The sequence below is a fragment of the Scylla paramamosain genome, chromosome 5 (genome assembly GCF_035594125.1).
Source record: "Scylla paramamosain isolate STU-SP2022 chromosome 5, ASM3559412v1, whole genome shotgun sequence".
Taxonomy (NCBI): Eukaryota; Metazoa; Arthropoda; class Malacostraca; order Decapoda; family Portunidae; genus Scylla; species Scylla paramamosain.
The window spans coordinates 17,704,192-17,723,655 of record NC_087155.1 but is presented as its reverse complement, the minus strand read 5'-3'; the positions used below and the strand labels follow the sequence as shown (position 1 = coordinate 17,723,655).

The window sequence follows — 19,464 nt, the reverse complement described above, 5'->3', positions numbered from 1 at the left end:
GATGGGTGGCTGGGTGAATGGGTAGGTGGGTGGGCGAGTGGGTGGAGGAGGCCCGTATCAGTGAGAAAGATTAGGTCATTCCCTTTACAATCTCTATAATCAGTTAATGGCTCAGTCCAATCAGCCTTGAGCCTCGTTTTGTCAGTGGCGGGAGGTGGAAGGGGGTTATTGGACAGGCCAGGAGCGGGAAGGAGGTAGCAGGAGGGAGCGAGGGAGGCAGGCAGAGATGGGACGTATGAAGGCAATGAAACGAGAGAGGACTGTGGGAGCAAGAAGGGGGAGCGGTAGGAAGGAGGATTGAAGTTGGGAAACCAGGCAGAAAGCAAAGACACCAGAAAGCAATGGAGGGAAAAGCAGTGAAGGAGAAACTGAGGAACTGTCGTGGAGGGAAAGATGACAGGGAAACTAAGAAGGAAACTGAGAGAAAGAGGAGAGAAAGAAACGAAATACTGAGACAAAGAAGGAAAGGATGGATGAGAGCAAGGTTAAGAAGGGTGTTTATGAAATAGATATGAAAGAAAGATGTGGGAAGGAGCTAGGAGAGCGCGAAACAGAAGGTAGAGGAAGAGGATAATGGTAAAGAGGAAGGAGACGGTGCAAGGAGGAAATGGTAACAAGCGACAAAGGAGGAAGACGAAGAAAATGGAAGATGCAGGAGAGGAAGCAGTAGGAGGAAGGAAAGAAAGTGGAGATATAGCGGAAGGTGAAGAAAAGGAATACGAAGATGCAAAGTAAGTAAAGACGAAAGAAGTGGAGAAAGCAGTGGAAAGATACAGAGAAGTAGGAAACAAAGTAAAATGATGCAGGAGACGGTGAAGGAAGAAGCAGCAGTAGATAAAATAAAATAAGGAGGAAAAGAGATAAAACAAATCCAGGGAGAGAAGAGGAGAGTTAGATGAGAAAAGATCCAGGGAAAGAAAAAGGAGAAGAGAAATGAGGATGAAAGACTGAAAGAGGATAAAGAGGATAAGAAGAAAGGAACAAAGTGAGGGAAGAGAAAAGAGGAGCTGAAGGGAACGGAAGAGAAAGGGATGGAAAGTTTGGAAACAGTGGAAGAGAAGAAAGGAAAGAGGAAGGAGAAGAGGAGTAGAGAAGGAAATAAAAATAAATAGATAGTATAAAAAGGTGGGAAGGACGGATGAGAATAAAAGGAGGAGAAAAGGAAGGAAGAACAGGAGATAGAAGAGGATGAGGAGGGGGATGGAGGGAGAGAAAAGATTGATCTCTTTACTTCCAGGTCACGTAAAGTTGTTAATGACAGAGCCAAACTTAGAAAAACGCACTGGATCTCTTTGGATTTAGGTTTGGATTATGGATTTTGTGAACTGAAAGCCTCATTTCCTCCTCCTTGTATAACTTTTTTTTTTTTCGATTCCTTTCATTGTTCGCCTCGTTCGTATCCTTGGTAATTCTTTTTTTTCTCTCTTTCCATCTCTTGTATTCCTGCAATCGTTCTTTGTTGTTTTCTTCGTGTATTTTTTTTCTTCTTCGTTTCATCGCGTCGTAGTGTTTATTTTCCACTTCGATTTTCGTGCTGGCAACACTTGAAAGTTATTTTTTTCTTTTTTTGTTATTTGCTTCTTCACATTTCCCAACATTGTTTTTCTTTCGCCTGTTTTTCATCCAGTTGTTCATTTGATTTCGATATGTTTTCTGGTGTGGTTTTTTTTTCTTCACTTTTTTTCCTTTTTTTATTCCACGTTTCCCTCATGTACCTCAATTTTATTCCAGGGTGTTTCCTAGCTTCTTTTTTTTTTCCTTCTTTCTTCATTGTTGTGTCGTTTTTTATTCTCTTTTTCTTTCTCTCTCCATGCAGAATATCACTTTTTCTTCCGTGACTTTTTTTTTTTTTTGTCAGTGTCTAACTCTTGCACACTTCACCTTTCACCTGTCACTCACGTTGTATCTCACCTCTCTCTCTCTCTCTCTCTCTCTCTCTCTCTCTCTCTCTCTCTCTCTCTCTCTCTCTCTCTCTCTCTCTCTCATCTCTTTGGCATCATTCCCGTTTCAAGCCGTATCATCGCGCCCGCCCATTTGCCTGCCCGCCTTTTCCACTCCGTTACCTTCCCGCCCACCCGTCCGCCCCCCACATTTCACTTCCCGCCCGCCCTCCCGCCCTTTCTACTACCCCGCCCACCCAAACCATACCCCTTTCCATTTCCCGATCTCCCACCAGCCGTCCACCTTTTCCACCCCTCGTCCGTCCTTTCCTTCCCTTGCCCCCCCATCAGCATACACTCCCGCCCGCCCACCCGCCGCCCTCTCCACCCCTGTAACTCGGCTCCCTCACACCTCATCTCGCGTGCTCCCGCCTTCGCTTGAAATTTACAGCCCTGGATATTGGACTCATAAACCACCAACATATTTAAAAAAAGATATACCGGGCACGCTCTTGCTATTCGGTGACAGGAGCGAAATAGAGCCATTCATGAGTATAAATAGGTTAGCAGGTAAGTCTGATGAGAGAAACGTACGGGTTGTTAGTGGTGGTGGTGGTGATGGTGTGTGTGTGTGTGTGTGTGTGTGTGTGTGTGTGTGTGTGTGTGTGTGGTACAGGATGATGTTATCTCTCAATGGTCTCATCTTTACTTGTTTACTGCGGTGTTGTATCGAGGCAGTATGTGTGTGTGTATGTGTGTGTGTGTGTGTGTGTGTGTGTGTGTGTGTGTGTGTGTGTGCGTGCTTATGGAGACAGAGGAGGGATAAAAAGAATACAAAAGAAGAAACAAGAGTATGGGGAAAAGAAAAAGAAAAATAGAAAAGGAATGAAAAAAAAAGTAGGGAAGAAAAGCAAGAGACGACAGAACAAACATAAAAATCAATAATGATGATAACAAGACGCTACTTATTACCTAACCAAATGTGTGACTCCCTTGAAAACGTTGCTGCATCAGAGTAGGCACGTGTCTGTGTTGTACTGTAGGTCAAATAGATTTTACTAAAACTTTTTCCTCCTTTACGAGTGTGTCGGTGTTGAGGATCGAGGGAACTAGTCTCAGGTGTGGCGTATTAATTAACCTGGGGACTCTGGGACCAGCGCAGCACAGGTGATCGCGGGACTGGCAAGGTCCAGGCGGCGCAGTGTATACTTATTATCATTATCTTATTTATTTTTTTTATTATTTTGACACACACACACACACTTTTGCTCTCTCTCTCTCTCTCTCTCTCTCTCTCTCTCTCTCTCTCTCTCTCTCTCTCTCTCTCTCTCTCTCTCTCTCTCTCTCTCTTCCCCGAGGCCTCTCTGACAAGTTGCTCGATGTGGGTCCTGAAGGTCAGCCGACTGTCGTAGGTAATCCTCAGCACCTCCACCTCTTCCTGCGGTGTCAGCGTCTCCCCGGTGAAGTCGGGGCACAGGGCTGGCCTCCACCTGGAGACGATTAGTAGCTTGGTTTTGTGCGGCGCGAATCTCACCTCCCACACGTTACCCCAGGCTGTGATGTGGCTCAGCGTGTTGTTGAGCCGGGACACAGCGGCGGCTTCCTCCCCTGAGCCGAAGCTGTGGGTCAGTGTGAGATCATCCTCGTAGGCCCTGGCGCTGGGGAGGAGGTGCAACAGGTCGTTTATATACAGGTTCTCTCTCTCTCTCTCTCTCTCTCTCTCTCTCTCTCTCTCTCTCTCTCTCTCTCTCTCTCTCTCTCTCTCTCTCTCTCTCTCTCTCTCTCTCTCTCTATCTCCTATTGAAATACTGAAAAGATCAGGAGCGGAAAATAACTAAAGCGAAAAAATGAAGATGTATAGAAACATGTATGCAATATCTGTGAATTAAACACATGAATATTAGATACGAGAGATAAGATGAAAATTTATGCACGCAAAATGAATTAAGGAACTTTTGATTGAAAAGGTGAATTGTTTTTTTGAGTGGATCTCTTCTCCTTTACATATAGGTCTCGATACTTTTAATCCATCTCCGCCATTCTCTCTCTCTCTCTCTCTCTCTCTCTCTCTCTCTCTCTCTCTCTCTCTCTCTCTCTCTCTCTCTCTCCTCTCTCTCTCTCTCTCTCTCTCTCTCTATTTTATTAACTATAAGGGATGTGTATCTTATCACAGTGGGAGGGAAAGAAGCACATATCTCTTTCCTATTCTAGTATAAACATTTTCCTCCTCCTCCTCCTCCTCCTCCTCCACCATCACCACTTTCCCCTCCTTCTCTTCCCCCTTTAACTCCTCCTCCTACTCCTCCTCCACCTCCAACACCTCCTCCACCACCACCTTCTCTTCCTTCTCTTCCGCCACACAGCCTCCTCCTCCTTCACTTCCGCCCCCTTCTCCACTTCCTGTTCCTCTTCCTGCTTCTCCTCGTTGGCTGTGTTGCTTGCAGGCTCACAACACAACGTGCGAATCCTCCTCGTGTTACGACTTTGCTCCAATTTCTGTGTTACACGTCGAGATGCGAAGGATTGTGTTTCAAGGAGGAGCAGAGAGAGAGAGAGAGAGAGAGAGAGAGAGAGAGAGAGAGAGAGAGAGAGGTAGAGAGAGAGAGACTTTCCGTAGTTTAAGAGAACAATGCTTTCGTAAAAGTTACAAAACGCTAACTGCGAATAATATTTCATCCGTCGCTAATCGTGTTTTGTGTCATTCATGCCTCGCGTTGACAGCGTGTTCCATTTCCTCGTGCGATGTCATTAGTGAAGAAATATTCGGTGCGATCTGTACGCATATATCAGCGATTTCTTCTTGTTTAGGCATGCACTCGTATATTCGTTAGTTACCCCTCCTGCCTCCGCTCTGAGTAAGGAAGACTTATTGCTGACGGTCCTGGTAAAACTCGGTATTTTTAAACACCCACAGAAGGCGACAATTCAGCAAGGCAAGGGTATGTGTTTTGTCTGGGTGTCTGTCTGGTATCTGGTGTTTACCTTTGGGGTGATTACAATTTCGTGGAGTTTTCTTGTGAGGTTGGTGTGTTTCATTGTGTGTTTGTGTTATACTGAAGTATATACGAAGGTGAAGAGTTAGTTTTATTTGTCTTTGAAAATAAAGGGGATTTTTCGAGGAAAGTTTTTAGCTTTTTCTTCGCGATCTTTTCGTTTATTTTGAACTGCAGCATTTTGTTTCTGAAGTCCTGTAAATGTTCAGTATTTCCAAGCATATATTTGTCAAAGAATCTATATTGTAAAAACTACGACTAGCACTACTACTACTACTACTACTACTATTACTACTACAACTTGATAAATCAGTCACAGCATGGCTTCACGAAGGGGAAGTCTTGCCTGACAAACTTGTTAAGTTTTTACAGTAAGGTGTACGAGGCAGTAGATAATGGTGATAGTTATGATATCTTATATCTGGACTTTAGTAAAGCATTCGACAAGGTGCCCCATCAAAGGCTCCTGAGAAAGGTTAGGGCGCACGGGATAGATGGGAAGGTGTTAGGTTGGATAGGGTCATGGCTTGGTAACAGGCGACAGAGAGTGCTAATAAACGGCACGAAATCCGAGTGGGGTCATGTCATTAGTGGGGTGCCACAGGGATCAGTATTAGGGCCATTATTATTTCTAATATATATCAATGACTTGGATAGTGGAATTAGTAGCGATGTTAGTAAATTTGCGGATGACACAAAGATAGGTAGATTAATTAGGTCAGAAGCGGATGCCATCGCCTTGCAGACAGACTTAGATAGAATGAATGAATGGACGGATAGATGGCAAATGCAATTTAATATCAATAAATGCAAAGTGCTTAGCGTAGGTAGAGGAAACCCACACAATAGGTACACATTAAACACCCAAACTCTGGTAGGTACAGGGTACGAGAAAGATTTAGGAGTTATAGTTAGCTCTGAACTCCGTCTAGGGAAACAATGCATAGAAGCCAGAAACAAGGCAAATAGGGTACTAGGATTCATTTTAGGAGTGTTAAAAGTAGAAGGCCGGAAGTAATATTAAAGTTATACTTGGCGCTGGTCAGACCTCATCTAGACTACGCTGTGCAGTTCTGGTCCCCACATTACAGGAAAGATATAGGTCTATTAGAATCAGTACAGAGGAGAATGACTAAAAGGATCCAGGGGATGAGGAGTATTCCTTACGAAGCGAGGTTGAAGCGGTTAAATTTACATTCTCTAGAGAGACGTAGGTTAAGAGGGGACCTGATAGAAGTCTTTAAGTGGTATAGGGGTTATAACAAGGGAGATGTAAGCAAAATTCTTAGGATCAGCAACCAAGGTAGAACAAGAAATAACGGGTTCAAGCTTGAAAAATTTAGGTTTAGGAAGGAGATAGGAAAAAATTGGTTCTCAAATAGAGTGGTAGATGAGTGGAACGGACTCAGTAATCATGTAGTTAGTGCCAGGACACTAGAGAGCTTTAAGAGAAGATTAGACAAGTTTATGGATGGGGATAACAGATGGAAATAGGTAGGAGTGTTTCATACAGGGACTGCCACGTGTAAGCCTGGTCGCTTCTTGCAGCTTCCCTTATTTCTTATGTTCTTATGTTCTTATGTACTACTACTACTACTACTACTACTACTACTACTACTACTACTACTACTACTACTACTACGCTTTCTGTCAGTCTCGATTCACAGGCTTACGAGTAATGTTCCCTGGAAAGGCATTGTTCTCACCAGTGCGTCTTGAAAGGATTACGAGCGGCGCTTCACCAACCCAGAAAATGATTATGGTATCTTGTGGTGGTCTGACAAGGTGTCTGTGTAAAGGCATCAGGTAAAATATTAAAATCTGCTGAGAGAAAGTAAGAAGATAGGACGAAGTTAAGATATTGGAGACAGATAAAAGAGATATCACCGTAGAGAGAGAGAGAGAGAGAGAGAGAGAGAGAGAGAGAGAGAGAGAGAGAGAGAGAGAGAGAGAGAGAGAGAGAGAGAGAGATACGTATTCTTTCATATCCCTTCGTACTCTATAATAGCAGACAACACTGTACCTACTCCTTCATCACCTCACTCAACATCTCTCATCCATGAGGGCAAAGGCAAGCGTATGTATAGATTTTACAAGGAAGTATGCGTTGTTGGCTGCGGCAATGAGTTTGAGGGGGGCGGAGCGAGGCCGTGTGGTGGAGTGACGAGGCTGATCTTGATGGAGGTGCGGGCTGGCGGTGGTATAGAGGCAGTGGGGGAGAGGAGACTGGGACGGCGGTAGGGGCGAGGGCGGGCGAGGGGCAGCTGTATTGTTGTCGGGATGGTGGTAGTGGCTGCGGCGGCTGTGAATGTGAAAGCTTGGTGAACGTTAAGGAGAACAGGAACTGGTATTTGTGGGGATGGTGGTGGTGGTAGTAGGGATGGTAGTGGTGGGAGGGAAGGGAAATGGTGGTAGTTATTATGGAAACCCGTGTTGTGTTGTACGTAAGCTGGACGGGCTGACACTAGTGGCCGTGGTGATGATGACAGAATGGTGTTGCCTGTCATGTGGCGGCGGTGTGGCTGTGTTCGCAAAGGGCCGTGCTCGTAAAGGCGGCGAACTGACTGACACATAGGAGCTGGCAATTGTAGCACGGATTGTTCAGCTGTTCAATACCGTTCGTGTAGTGACTTGTGCTTGTGATGAGAGGAATGATGCCTTTTGTTCAGAGGATTGTTACTGGTTCTCATTCTGCATGGGGAGGAGGTATTGTATTGGAGGTGTGATTCTAACATAGGGATGGTGGTGGTGGTGGTAGTGACAGTAATGATAAGGAAGAAGTAAAATGCCATAAATGTTGTCCCCTAAAATGTGTATGTGTGTGTGTGTGTGCGTGTGTGTGTGTGTGTGCGTGTGTGTGTGTGTGTGTGTGTGTGTGTAATTCACCATAATTTATTTTAGGGGGATCATGTTCTGGACTTAAGATCACCAGTTACATCATATCTATATTCCTCCCGGTAAGACCTCAGAGCGTTGGTAGTTGTTGTTGTTGTTGTTGTTGTTGTTGTTGTTGTTGTTGTTGTTGTTGTTGTTGTTGTTTATTTGTTTATCTTGTGTTACTTCATCATACATATATTTTCTTATATCAATATGTATGTAGTAAAAATGTTGACAAGGTTGCTGTATGTTGAACACCGTCTCCCATACAGATTATTGATTTTTCATCGTTTATTTTGTTACTTCATCAAGCTTATCTTTCCTTTTATCAATAATGTTTGTTACTAAGTATTTTCTTTACGCGTAGCGCATTATAATCAAGCGTTCTTGGTGTATTTAATCAGCCAATCAATTCACATTTCCCTCGTGGCATTATAATTAATCTTTTCCCTCTGTATTACAGCTCATGTTACAGACACCGCCACGCTCATCCGCTGCAGCTCCAGCTTTGATATGAAGAGCATCCCCTTGACTGTGCATCATTTTAAAGAAACTGTGACGATCCTCTTCCTCTCTCCTTGAGTATTGACGAATTGATAATTGTGTAAATATTTCATAACGAGTGAAGTTTTGTGTCATGTGAAATTAAAGGCTTGAGCGGCGCTTTTGCTGAAATATTAATTGTTAAAAGTTAAGAGAGAGAAGCTCAGTCCCTCGTCCCTCCAGAGAGGACACATTCACTGCTCTGCCTTCTCCTCAGAATAGTCTGGCGCATGTTTTGAGTGTACGTAATCATCGAAACACATCACTGACTGGCAGAGTAGCTCGTTTCGTGAAGAGTTACTCACGTGAGGTAACAATTATCATTCTGTCTTCGTGTAGCACTCCGAGGCTTATGTCAGCGAGGTAATTAGTCAGTTCAGACCTGAACGTAGTGGTAATTTCTGGGATTTCATCAATTAGTTGCTTACCTCGCCTCTGATGCTTGAGAGAGAGAGAGAGAGAGAGAGAGAGAGAGAGAGAGAGAGAGAGAGAGAGAGAGAGACATTGGCATTGGGATAGGGTGGAGGGATGGGAGGGAGGGATCAAGCTCCAAACAGGTGGAAGTGTTGGTTGTTATTGTTGTTGTTGTTGTGGCGGTGGTGGTGGGCGGCGTTGATCTGATACGGTAAGAAATATCACCCAACACTACCTGTGATTCCTAAACCGCTTCTGACCTCCCTCACCTCACCTCGCCGTCGTCACCACTATCACTACCACCGCTGCTGCTACTGTCGCCACCGCTGCCGCCGCCGCCACCCATTGCACCTTTAGTACCTTGAAGTGAGTAGGGAGAGTTGAGGATGACGCCCGTCTTACATAACTCGTGGATTCTGGGTCACCGCTGAAGTTAAATGAGGCGCTTTACTTTCAGTTTTGCCGCGCGGGCTAGAGGCAGTTGCCGGTGGGCGTGGGGGAACCTGTTTTTCCCTTTTTTTCCTGATTTTCTTTTCCCGAAGGCGGTCATGGGTGTTGACTGACCCAGGTCTAGGGCGTCTGAAAGCTCAGCATCATATATCCTCGTTTAGTGCACGAGAGCTTCGAGTGCGTAAGACAGTCGTGTGTATACATGTGTTGTGAATATTTGTCGCTGTGTCATTCTAAGCCACCTCTATTAACTCTTAATGATGAGCCTACAGTTCAGCGACAGTAATTCTACTTCACAACTCACTCACATTTTCTTCTACTCGCAACAAGCATACGACAGCGGCAAGACAGACCCCGTCGGCTCCATCGTAAAGCAGTGAGGAGGAGATAAATGTAAAGTTTGGCGCGGGTGGGTCGCGACCGCCGACAACTCCACCGAGACTGGGTTACTGGGAGAGAAAGCTCGGGTGCGAGACTCAGTGTACGATATACAGCGGTGCAGGAGATACTCGTGTATCCCCGGCCCGGCGCCCCGTGTTGTATTGGCGCTTCCACTTCACACTGTTCTGTAATATTTCATGGAGGAGGACTTAATTTCTGGTGTGTAGAAACGAGTTATCTATGTGTTGTTCGCTAATCTGCCCAGGATCGTTGGAAATTAGTGAGATTTGAGTCAGTTTTACCTTAGTGTTGGCTGGCTCGCGACTGGACCACCCCGTCCGAATACTTCTGTCGCGGTCCTTGGCACCGATTTCGGATTGGGCTTTCGGTGTCCAGTCGTCAGTTATACGGTGAAACGCAGTGTTTTGTTGGTGTAGAAGGAACACAGTGACGTATTTCACGGCGAAAACTGGACCCAGGGCTTGTGTGACCAGGGATTTAACGAGAGAACGTACTTTAGTCAGTGTTCGATTCCTCCCCCCGCCTGACTCGGCACGAACGGGGACTGGCACCGGCGTCGGCTCCGCCTTCTACCACCGACGACAGGTGAGATCAACTGTTCAGTTTTGTGAGTTGAGCTATGCCGGCCGCCTGGCACAGTGACACAAGTGATGTGTGAAGGAGAGTCCATGTCCGTGCAGAAGGTCGTGTTGTGCGTTGTTGCCAAGTACATGCATGGCCTTTAGGGTCGGGGACCTCACTCACCAACTAGCTGGCTGCTGCTGCTGCTGCTGCTGCCGCTGCTGCTGCTGCTGCTGCTGCTGCTGCTGCTGCTGCCGCCGCCGCCGCCGCCGCCGCCGCCGCCGCCGCCGCCGCCGCCGCCACCGCACCACCACCACCACCACCCCCGCCGCCGCCGCCACTGCCACCGTCGCCACAAGCATCACTCGCGGTGGCACCAGTGTTTCTTTCCAACTTATGATTCTCAATTCGCCTTCCTCGTGTCGCAAGTAAACCATCTTTGTTAAAGGTGTATGTGGACTTCCTGAGCAATAATTACCAACTCAGGTCTTGGCGCTTAGCCCGAGCTGTGCTTAGGACAATTCCTGTTGATGGATAGAGGTGGTGGTCGGCTGGAGGTCGGAGGTGCCGGCCGAAAGAACCAGTCACGTGACACGGGAGCCTGGACGTTCCCCATCAGCAAACCTCAGGAATACCTGCAGGCCCTGAACCCTTGCCGGGCACACACAGCCTTGAGGTGCTGTGTACCGGTGTGCGCCACACGCACACCTTGTGTGCTTTTGACGGCGGTTCACGGGATGCAGACGGGATTAGCGCAGTAGCGGCGCATCCCCAGCACACACACACACACACACACACACACACACACACACACACACACACACACACACACACACACACACACACCATCATCATCATCATCATCATCATCATCATGGGGAAATTAGCACAAATCTCGGATGCTGTATAAGGCAAGATGGGGAGTGACCAGCACCTTATCAGGTGGTGGTGATGTGAGGCGGCGTGCTTGGCTCACCGTAACCTGCCGTGTTGAGGTGAGGCGGTGGGCTGGACGCGACAATCAGTAGGTTTGCAGACATCACGCTGCGACCTTCGTGGTTGTGTGGATGCCGCGGTGAGATCTGAGGAGCTTGTCATTTATAAGGAAGGCGTCTCTCTCACATCACGGTGACCGTCACGCCTAGCAATAGGGCTTCCTACTCAGGTATGCTGCTGCCATCGCTGTACTTGGCAACGCTCCTAAGTCCTTCAATGCCAAGCCCAGCCATTCCTCATAATGAATTTGGTGTATTTCTTAAATTATTATTATTACCTATTATTATTATTATTATTATTATTATTATTATTATTATTATTATCATTATTAGCATTATCATTAGAACTATTATCATTATTGGCAGTAGTAATAACATTAGCACTGTAGTTATTGAGTAGCAGTTGCAGTATTAAAAACAGCAGTAGAAGTGAAAGTATCGGGGTTAAGTGTTTTGTGACGAAGGTATGGTCACCGTAGAGCAGAGGAAGGGTGAAAGTATTGTGAGGCGCGTGTTGAGATCTGCCGTTGCTGGCTGAGTGGCGATGGCTTGTAACTTGTGAACCTTGATATTCGGTGTCCTCGGGAAACCGGCCTCTTTCCTGGCCAACTCCTGGCGACTTGGTGTCTGGCGGTGCGACTGGCGGCCGCGGCGCGGGGCGAGGCGGGCCGGGGGGCCAGGATGGAGCACCACCCCTTGCTGTCAGCATTCCTTTTTTATTACTTTTATTATTTTCTGGGCCTAAATTTACATCCTATACCTGTAAATAGCCGTCCAGGTGCAGGTGTTTACTCATGGTGCCCTTCATTGCGCTCCGCGCCGCAACACTTCAGCTCCGGGCCGTTGATTGGGCAGGACTTTTTTGGTGACAGTGTTACTAATGATACAGGTGAGACTTTCAAAGGGTGTTACGCTAAAGAAAGAACAATATTCAGACAAAAAGGCCTGATGTGCGTGCCAACTTGCGTCGACTCTCGCGCAAGACGCCACCCTGCGCAGGCCTTGACATGCGCACTGACGCTCGGCTGACGCTGCGCATGTAGGTGATGATTATAATGCTGCCTCTCTGATTGCGTTAAAGTGACTTCACTCGCTATCGTCTGCGCTCGCGACCCGCACGAATGAGCGATTGGTACTACCAGCACTACTACCACGATCGCCACTACCTGGAGACTCGTGGTGGTACGTCAGTGTTTGTTGCACCGTGTACCGTGTTTCCTGCCCGGCAGCGGGACCTGGAGCCCGGACTTCTCCAGATCACACTGTGGTGTTGCTGTTGTTTATGTTGTTGTTGTTGTTGTTGTTGTTGTTGTTGTATTCATTTATCCATATTATTTTTCAGGAACTCATACCCAGGAGGAGATGGTGATTAGTTTGTTGTATAAATATTCCCGGCAGCCAGTCTCTCCTCCACCCTGTCGCTTGAAGGGACCGAGTTTGTCGAGGTGTCGGATTCGATTCTCCCTCCCTCCCTGTGGACTTGGTGTGGTTGCCGTAAGGTCGAGTTTCGGGGAGTGGAGGTCAGGCCCGCCCGCCTTATTGATCAGTCTCCGGTGCGTCTTGTTGACGCCGCCGCCGCGAACGAAACCTTTTTCTTCAAATTTAATTACTTTTCATTTTGTTTCCGGTTGGGTTGATTTGATTGTAATTTACCTGATACATTTTAAAGTTACCTGAGATATATGAGGACGGGAAGAAAACAGATGACGTCGTCCGTTGTTGCCATAACAGTCAAGGAGTTTTCACCTGTTAACCTCATTTTTTGGCGATGGCGAGTTGAGGTGTAGCCCAGTCGGGGCGAGGGGCGGGGAGCTGACCTGACCTGACCGATTCTCTAGCGTCCTGAGCGGCAAACGAATAAAGCTGGCTGGTAATTGGCTGGCAGACTCACCAATGACAGGTGGATGTCGCCTGGAAAGGCGCTGATTGGCTTAGAGGATGACATAGGCGTAGATTGGCCTGCATCGCACCTTAACCCGTGATTGGGCCTCGCTTGGACACCCTCGCGGCGGTGGCTTGCGCTGCCTCTTATCATGGCAGAGCTGTAAGGGACTAACCAAGACTCACGCTGAAGAAGATCCCTGCTTAGCTCCTCAACCCTCGCACAATTCACGGGCACAAAATGATTCCCTAATTCACGAATCCTAATAAGGAAAAAAAAAAAAAAATCGTAAAAAGGCGTATTGGACACTATCGTCATTCCATTATACTGAAAAACTGCAACAGATTCATGTTAACTTTTTTTTATCCCCCAATTACCTTTGACTGGTGCACATTGAAGTTTGCTCTGTCAGACATGTCATGCAATGTGCTGTAGTATTTCAGTCTCGGGATTGGGGACAGCGGTCTCCTTTCCCCTCTCATTCAGCGCCCGGCCTTCCTCCACGCACGGATATAAAGAAAAGAAGAAAAGAAAAAAAAAATAATAGGAAGGAAACTTTACGGAAAACTTAGAGGGCGTTGATTAAACAGCGTTTCTATTAAGCTTCGTCAGCGTAAGTAACTCTAGTGGTGCATGATGCAGGTTAATTCCTTCGCGCACGCCACCAGGCAAGAAGAACACGCATTAGCGGCCTCAGAGTCTTGGTATAAGCCTCATCGTAAATAGCTGATGTACGAATAAATAATCTCCCCTGAATGAGGCCACAGACTTCAATAGCACGAACCTAAGCACACGGGTTGCCGACTCACTTCATCCGACCAACGAGGGAGGACACGGAGGCTTACGAGGACCGTAGGAGGAGGAAAGTTAAAGACTCAACGACATTTACTAGAGGCCGAGAGAAGTGCTTGCGTGGCACGATCGTATTCATTCCGCCATCCATTCGCAGTCCGTGTATAGTTTCACTGTAGCAAGCTTTTACTGCATGTCAGTTAAAAAAAAAATGAGTCAAGAATTCAGGATCTGTTTCATACATTTAGCGGTGCGATCCAGAGATTAGACCTCAATAGGTTTTAGAGATGCGCTGCATTTTAATCTATTCATCCGCTTTATGGAAACGCCACACTGAATTTACCTACACGTCTGCTTTATACTTGGCCCGCAGGATGGAGAGAGTCGTGGGTAGTGTAGCACAGCATGGCATGGCATAGGGAACGGCCGCTGCTTTCGCGTGCTTTCAATCTAATTAGGCCTATCGTGGCGCCGCTGCTTCATTGTTTCCATTTGTCACGGCTCGCCCGCTGATCACTCCGTTGGCGCCATCACCACCACCACCGCCGCTGCCATCACCACAGCCGTCTCCTCAAGTTTGAAAGCCACAGCGCCTCTGCATTAACAAATCAGCGATATTCTACTGTGTACTTCGACCAGCACCGCTACCACCGCCGTTACTGCCGCCGCCGCTGCTGCTATTGCTACTGTTACAAGAGCAGATGACCTGCACTACTAGTACTACTCCTACAACAACAACAACAATAACAACAACAACAACAGCTACTACTACTACTACTACTACTACTACTACTACTACTACTACTACTACTACTACTACTACTACTACTACTACTACTGAACATCGAGATTCTATTCACTACCGGCGGCTTCCGTATATTATCATACTGCCATCATCACCTCAACAATCACCACCACTACCGCCACAACCACTACCACAACCACCACCAGCACCACCACTATCATCAATCACTGGAGGAGAAAAGTGACCCAGCATCACCACGGACACCACTCTCGCAGATCAACTTCACCACTACCGCAGCTAACGATGCTGAACAGCGCTACCGCCGCCGTTACCTCGGGAATAACGCAACCGCTCTATCCGCGCCTCTCATCAATGCCGCTACTTCTGCAATGCCTGATGCTCTAGTCCTACTAAGGAGTATCTAAAAAGAATTCACTGCCTCTCAGTGAAGGGAATTCCTATACTAGATCTATCACTTAATCTTTTAACGTCTTACTTAACGCGATTATGTAAGGAAGGTTAGGAGGTTTTAGTGAGTTTTAGTTTTACTTTAGAAATCTTGGAAATTTCGCCATCTCTCAGTGAACGGGACTCCTAAACTGAATGTGCTATACTTCTTTATAATCTTTTTACCTGCTTCTTTACGCGATGATATTGACAAGGTTAGGAAGTTATTAAGTGGGTCCCAGATTTAGTTTAAAAATCCTCTTTACTTTACGGTGATAGATCTTTTACTACTACTACTACTACTACTACTACTACTACTACTACTACTACTACTACTACTACTACTGCAGTCCACTAGCACCTTCTACAGCGCAGCCTTCTGATATTCACTGAGTTAGTCTTCTTCAGGGTCGCTTTTTTCCCCTTTGTCTCTTTTTCTGGTAACTTATCTCCGTTGACTGACGGCTCGCGTACCTTTATGGCTACACCTTGCTCGTTATTATTGTCATTTTCATTATTATCATTATTGTTATTATTATGGTGATCATTAATAGTAACATCAGTATTTTGAATGGACAATTAAAGGAGTCGTGTTCGTGTTGGCAGTGGCTGCACCTCGTTCTCACTGTTCATGACTCAAGCGTCAAATATTCGCGTTAAAATTAGATGAACTGGGACCCTCGTCTCGTGTGGCCCCGACCGCCGCTGCCTGCCATACCTTCCCCGCGTTCACTACTTAACGAAAAAGTGACCACTGTAGAGGAGCGTTTCTTTTGAAGTCCCAGCAGTTATCTCAATTTGTTACTTAATTTCTCCTCTATTTGTTTCACTGGAGTCTGTTGTTCCCCCAGCGATTGTCAGGCGGCGGAATAAATGGTATGGTGTGACTTACCTCGCATCTGGTTGGCTGGCCACGTCCACTTCCCACTCCCTGCTTCGGCCTTGTATGTGTGTGTGTGTGTGTGTGTGTGTGTGTGTGTGTGTGTGTGTGTGTGTGTGTGTGTGTGTGTGTGTGGTTCATGTCCGTTTCAGGGCCACCTCTTCTGCACCTGACGGAAGAATTTTTAGTTTTTAGTTTGGTTTTTGCCTCGCTGTGTGGACGGGCGTGTGTTGAGGCGGCGTCCAGACCTAATGGTTGAACAGCCTCACCTTATTCTCGCTGTCATTGCGTGGCCGGTGATTATAATAATTATTCTTATCTGGTTAAATATCACTCCCACCGCATTGTTTTTATTCATGTACCGGCTAGCGTGAAGGTGGAGCACGGTCGCGGCGGGAAGTGTAGAGGAAAACAGCAAGGAAAAAAGGAACTGCATTGTCCACTATTCTAAAAGCAAGTTTAGAGGAAAATCACTCGTGCGTAACACTGTTGATATTGGTTTTGGCCGGCGAATGCTTCACGCCAGACCAGCAATTCAGGTGTCGCGGAGGAGCACCTCATGTTGCTTTATTGTATAGTGGCATGAACCTCTAATGAAACCAACTGGCGCTAACGTTATCAAGCCTACAGCCAGTGCCGCGTCTAGACAACCGTTATGACTTGTGGGCATTATGAGAGAGAGAGAGAGAGAGAGAGAGTCGTCTTAGTGCCTCTTTTCCTGATGTCAGCGCGTCGCCCTCGCCACCACTGCTGAGTGGCGGGGACTGGAAGAGGCGCCGTGTTAGGACCTGGCTACTTACCTGTCTGGCCTTCACAGGTAACTGACTCACAGGCGCGCTCACTGAGGGAACCGGTCCTTTTAAGGAGCCACACACACACACACACACACACACACACACACACACACACACACACACACACACACACACACACACACACACACACACACACACACACACACACACACACACACACACACACACACACACACACACACACACACACACACACACACACACACAGGTGGGGACATCGCGGGAAAGTGACTCTGCGACGGTGAGTCAGAAAGGTGTGGTAAAAGAAAAAAAGAAGAAGAAAGCGCCGTACTGATTAAGATTCTCATCGCGTCTGTGTCTGATCAGAGGTGGATGCTGAGGGAGGGAGAGAAGGCCACGCGCGCCGCTGAACAGGAGGAGGAAGAGGAGGAAGGATGATGGTGAGGAGGAGGAAAAGAAGAAAAGAAAAGAGATGTGGCGATAAAACAACGCAGCGAGGAGTGTTGGCGGTAATTAGGAGAGAAGGCAGAGTGGAGTAATGGATAAAGAAGGGAACGAGAAAGGCAAAGAAAAGATACTGTTATTTCATCATTTTTCTGGGTAATAATTGCCTGTTAGTCCGCATTTAGACTCGTAACCAAGAACAGTAACTTTGGTAGTAGCGGTAGCAGCAGCAGCAGCAGTAGTAGTAGTAGTAGTAGTAGTAGTAGTAGTAGTAGTAGTAGTAGTAGTAGTAGTAGCAACAGCAATAGTACTAAGACCCACCACAACAATACCGTGCCTCGTGTTTGCCTTGCCTGAGCCGCCTCCAAGCGAACCCTTCAATCAGGGATACTTGTCTTAAAAAGCGAGGCGTCGTCAGGGTTTGGGGGAAAGTCCTGTTATTTTCCTAATCGCTTTATCACGGTTAATTGGTTCGCCCTAACGAGGGATAATGTGGCCGTACCCTTGATGATCCTGATACGCGGACACACACACACACACACACACACACACACACACACACACACAGATACGAGTGTATGGGAGTGTTGTTTGAGTAAGAAGTCGTTAGTTTAATGGGTGTCTATATTTTTTTTATAGTAAATGACATCATCTCCCTTCCCTTGCCTCTAGATGACGTAATAGAGATAAGGAGCCACTTTACCTATGCAGTCTTGCTTTGTCTATCCTCTCAATGTAAAGCGATCCCAGACTCAAGATATTTCCCTTTATCATTATTATTCCGGTGTTTGTGCATTATTACCATCGTCATTATTACTGATGTGCTCATGCGGTTTACTCTTTAGGTGTTGTACTTTGTGTATATCGGGTTATGGGATGAGTGTTGTGTGATTCATGGTTGTGTAATGTGTACCGCGTTCATGACGGTACTGGTGACCCTTGTTTTGGGTCTCCAGCGCTAATTAAACATATTTCACATTGTTCCTGTTAAGACGAGATTGTTTTAATGTGCTACAGAGTTGGCTGCATTACATCACACACACACACACACACATACACACGCACACAGGAAGGGCAGGATGGAAACGTTGCATTTGACGAATTCTTTAGACCAGTTTTAGGAAAGCTCAACGCACAGGGAAGGAGAGCAATGCAGTATTTCTATTGGAAGTTAGTGCAGAGAAGTGTGATCAGAAAGCCTTGGGAGAATCTCAATGAAGGTCTGCTGCTGTTTGTTATCCTTTGTGATCCTGATCTGGGGCCTTGGTGCGGGAGAGTGTAAGTGGAGGATTGCGTGACAGCACTGTGTTCCGCCGCCCGACGAAAAATCATTGAACAGAATCTAATCAACAATAGTATAAGGTAGTAGTGGTAGGAGAGGAGGAAGTAATGGCAGTAGTGAGGATAACGAGTTATTCTAAAGAACCTCGAATAGAGAGAATATTTTTGGTCCTGAATAAAACGTTAGATTTTACTACACAAACTAACTATTATGTAAGGGAAAGAATGTGTAATGTATGGCTGCTATCGTAGATATGCGTGTAAATACTTACTGTTATGTCAATGTGCAGTATAACATAGACGCAGGCTTGGAGGAGGTGAGGCTGACACAGTAGCAATCCCCGCTGTAGGCAATGTGGCAGGTCGCGACAAGCTTGAGGCAGATATGAAAGGTCCCTCGTCGGAAGAGTCAGTCACCTGGCTGGCCTGGCCCTCTGTTCAGCTGCCAACACCCCATTTACCTTCCCCCACTCTCTCCTTCCCTCCACCTTATGCGTCAAGAACAGGAATCGCTCTCCCTTCCCCCTCCTTCCTCCACCTCCCACCCTTATCCCTGTCCTCTCCCCAGTCTCCCTTGCTGCCTTGCCCTATCCACTCGTCTCCTATCTCATTAGTGGCTGTCTTTCGGCATCGCGCTGAACGGTGGTGAGGTGTACCTAATACTGGTGACCGCTGATTCTCGCGGTTAGAGCATATGAAAATATAAGAAAATATAGGAAACTGCAAGAATCCCTCAGGCGCATGTGGTCCTGCTTATGGGTATGTATCGCACAGTATTTCCCTGGTTGCAGTGTATATGGTTTATTATTGTCATATTCCCTGCTATTTATCCTGGTTTTAAGTTCACGAATGTCCTTTGGTCATGTTAACTTCGTCTCTATACTTTTCCATTTGTCATCGTTTCTGAGTGGGACGCGGAAAAAAGTCGGTGTGTGTGTGTGTGTGTGTGTGTGTGTGTGTGTGTGTGTGTGTGTGTGTGTGTGTGTGTATGTGTGTGTGTGTGTGTGTGTGTGTGTGTGTGTGTGTGTGTTGCCATGTGCCATTGCTTCTGTCTGGGAGCAGCTGAAAAGTGTGTGTGTGTGTGTGTGTGTGTGTGTGTGTG

General features: G+C 46.7%; 1 protein-coding gene across 2 annotated transcripts in view; it reads left to right on the top strand.

Annotated features, from left to right (window-relative positions):
- The first annotated feature begins 9,632 nt into the window (after positions 1–9,632).
- The window catches only part of LOC135100607 (DNA-directed RNA polymerase II subunit RPB1-like), a 147,747-nt gene continuing 137,915 nt past the window's right edge, over positions 9,633–19,464 (top strand). For both annotated transcript variants that reach the window (XR_010268814.1, XM_064003672.1), the window contains exon 1: positions 9,633–10,144. The gene's annotated coding sequence lies outside the window, so the exon portion shown is untranslated. The remainder of the gene's footprint in view (positions 10,145–19,464) is intronic.